Consider the following 4,028-nt stretch of genomic DNA (forward strand, 5'->3'; position numbering starts at 1 on the left):
TAACACCCAGCATTCTTAAATCCATTAACACAAAGCACCTATACGAAAAACAGTATAGATTGGGCCAAATAACCAAAGACTTTTCTAAACGTTACTCGTCAATCCTTACCAGCCTGATAAGAATGTCAAAAAAATTGTATTGTAAGAACATATTACATAACATAAAAAGTGATATGAAAAAGACCTGGAAAACCCTATTGTAAATTCAAGGAACTAAAAACATATCCAAAAACAAAACACTCAAATTAACAAAATCAGATGAACCCCTATTCCACCAACTGAAACAGCAAACAGACTCAATGTTTTCTTCTCCATCATAGGAAAGAATCTAGCAAGCAAAATCCCAAGCTCATACACCCGTCCATCAGATTACCTCACAGGTGCCTACCCGAGTACACTATCCCTAGCTCCAGCCAACCCAGCAGAAGTCTCGCTCATCATCAATGCCCTTAAAAACAAGGCAGGAGATACAATTACCTTATCACCTTTTATGTACAAAAAAGCTCCTGAAGTACTGTCACTAATTATTGCAACACTCTTTAACAAATCCATCAAATCCTCCACCTTCCCATCAATTCTCAAAATAGTGAGGGTCACCCTGATCCACAAAGGAGATTAAACAGACTTGAATAACTATAGACCAATATCTAACTTACCTCTGCTCTGTAAAATCTTTGAAAAATTAATTCATATGCAGATCTATTCCTACCTTGTCTCTCAAGACATACTCAACCCCTCTCAGTTTGGATTCAGGACTAATAAAAGCACTAATGATGCTATTATACACATATTAAAAGTAATATACATCGCTCTTGAGAAAAAAGAAGTTCCCCTTGGTATCTTCATTGATTTGTGTAAAGCTTTTGATACAGTTGACCATGATTTGCTGCACATGAAAATAACACACTCCCTCAACCACCTGAAGTCATACCTTAGTAAAAGAAGCCAATATGTGTACACAAATGGAGCTAACCCTTCCACACAAAAAATTACAGTTGGGGTCCCACAAGGAAGTGTCCTTGGCCCTCTCCTCTTCTTATTTACATCAATGACCTACCAAATGCATCACAACTACTCAAACTCATATCATTTGCAGATGTCACAACATACCTCTTCTCTCACCCAAACCCAGTCTTACTGGCCAACACTGATAATGCTGAATTGCAGAAAATATCTACCTGGATGATGACTAACAAGCAGAAACTCAATACTGACAAAACCTATTTCATTCAGCTTGGAAACAGAGCCACAAATGTTCCACTTAACATAGCGCTAAACAGATCACCCATCACAAGACGCATAGAGGGGAAAATTCCTAGGAATCCACCTTGACAGTAGCCTTAACCCCTTGAGGGTCTGTGCCGTAGATCTACGGCTTTACGTTGAGGGTCCAAACCGTAGATCTACGTCATGAGCTCATCTCACTCTGATAAGCTGTGAGTGGTAAATTTTGACCTTGATATGAGAGAATACATCTATGTGGTATGTGTGCAACACATAAAACAAATCCTGCAGCACATAGTGCTTAATGAGAGGAAAAAACTGAGACCGTAATTTTCGATTAAAACAGCAACTTTGCAATGTTTTTTCGTATGTTTTTTATAGATGTATTTGCAATTTCTTGGTCTCACTTGATAGAATGGAAGACATATTAGAGAAATAGTGATGATTTTGATTGGTTTTAGTACTGGAAATGGCTTGAAACTGATCTCAAAGTAGCGGAAATGTTAAATTTTTGCCAATGTTTAAGAGTAAACAAATGACCTTACACGTCTAATACACGCTTGCTGGTGGGTCTAATATATATTCACAAATGTGGTGATATTATTTACACAATTATTACAATATTGCATAACAGTAAATCTTCTATTTTTTGGTTTGAATAAAAATTCATTATGTGAATAAAAAATCAAAATGGAATTCATTAGTAAAGCCTGAAAACGTAACTAATGAACAGAGGAAATGTTAATTTAGTGCCAGGAATGCCTGCATTGTTAATTCTGGACTCTATTTTGAAATTGGAGTACAGTGGACCCTCAACCAACGTTGGCATCGTCTAACGTTAAATCCGACTAGCGATACATTTTAACTCAAAAATTTTGCCTCGACTAGCGCTAAAAAAACCGACCAACACTATTCGTTCTGTTCGAGACGCGTCCACTTTGGCCTGAGTGTGCCTCACTTGTCCCGTGGGTGCCAGTGTTTAAAAGCCAGCCAGCCACCACAGTCCCATCCAAACATACAATCGGAACATTTCATATTATCACAGAGTTTGTAGTGATTGCACCTGCATAATAAGTCACCATGGGCCCCAAGAAAGCTTCTAGTGCCAACCCTACAGCAAAAAGGGTGAGAATTACTATGGATATGAAGAAAGAGATCATTGCTAAGTATGAAAGTGGAGTGTGTGTCTCCGAGCTGGCCAGGTTGTACACAAAGCCCAATCAACCATCGCTACTATTGTAGGCAAGAAAATGGCAATCAAGGAAGCTGTTCTTGCCAAAGGTGCAACTTCGTTTTCGAAACTGAGATCGCAAGTACTCGAAGATGTTGAGAGACTGTTATTGGTGTGGATAAATGAAAAACGGATAGCAGGAGATAGCATCTCTCAAGCGATCATTTGTGAAAAGGCTAGGAAGTTGCATGATGATTTAATTAAAAAAATGCCAGCAACTAGTGGTGATGTGAGTGAATTTAAGGCCAGCAAAGGTTGGTTTGAGAGATTTAAGAATCGTAGTGGCATTCCTAGTGTGATAAGGCATGGTGAGGCTGCCAGTTCGTACCACAAAGCGGCTGAAAAATATGTGCAGGAATTCAAGGAGTACATAGACAGTGAAGGACTGAAACCTGAACAAGTGTTAAATTGTGACGAAACAGGCCTGTTTTGGAAGAAATTACCAAGCAGGACCTACATTACTCAGGAGGAAAACGCACTCCCAGAACATAAGCCTATGAAAGACAGGCTTACTCTTTTATTCTGTGCTAACGCTAGTGGTGATTGCAAAGTGAAGCCTTTATTGGTGTATCACTCTGAAACTCCCAGAGTGTTCAGGAAAAACAATGTCCTCAAGGCTAATTTGTGTGTGCTGTGGAGGGCAAACAGTAAGGCATGGGCCACTAGCGACTTTTTCTGTGACTGGTTACACCATGCATTTGCCCCCACTGTGAAAAATTACCTAATTGAAAAGAAATTAGACCTTAAGTGCCTCTTGGTATTAGACAATGCTCCTTGTCATCCTTCAGACTTGGCAGAGTGACTTTCTAGGGACATGAGCTTCATTAAGGTGAAGTTTTTGCCTCCTAATACCACTCCTCTCCTGCAGCCCATGGACCAGCAGGTCATTGCAAACTTCAAGAAACTGTACACAAAAGCTATGTTTGAAAGGTGCTTTGTAGTGACCTCAGAAACTCAAACGACTCTAAGAGAGTTTTGGAAAGATCACTTTACCATCCTCAGTTGTGTAAACATTATAGGTAAGGCTTGGGAGGAAGTGACTAAGAGGACTTTGAGCTCTGCTTGGAAAAAACTGTGGCCAGAATGTATAGACAAAAGGGATTTTGAAGGGTTTGAGGCTAACCCTGAGAATCCTATGCCAGTTGAGGAATCCATTGTGGCATTGGGGAAGGCCTTGAGGTTGTAGGTTAGTGGGGAGGATGTGGAAGAGTTGGTGGAGGAGGACAATGAAGAACTAACCACTGATGAGCTGCTAGATCATCTTCAACAGCAAGAGGCCACTCCTGAGGAAACTGCTTCAGAGGAGGGGATAGAGAAATTGAAGAAGTTACCTACTTCTGAGATTAAGGAAATGTGTGCAATGTGGCTTAAAGTGCAAACCTTTTTTGATGAAAATCACCCTGACACAGCTACTGCAAGCCATGCTGGTGACTATTACACTGACAATGTTGTGAAGCACTTTAGAAATGTCATAAAGGAACGGGAGGTACAGGCCTCTATGGACAGATATATTGCACGACAGAGGTCCAGTGACTCTCAAGCTGGTCCTAGTGGCATTAAAAGAAGAATGGAA

Source organism: Cherax quadricarinatus, unplaced genomic scaffold, assembly GCF_038502225.1.
Source record: "Cherax quadricarinatus isolate ZL_2023a unplaced genomic scaffold, ASM3850222v1 Contig118, whole genome shotgun sequence".
In the NCBI taxonomy this organism is placed as follows: Eukaryota; Metazoa; Arthropoda; class Malacostraca; order Decapoda; family Parastacidae; genus Cherax; species Cherax quadricarinatus.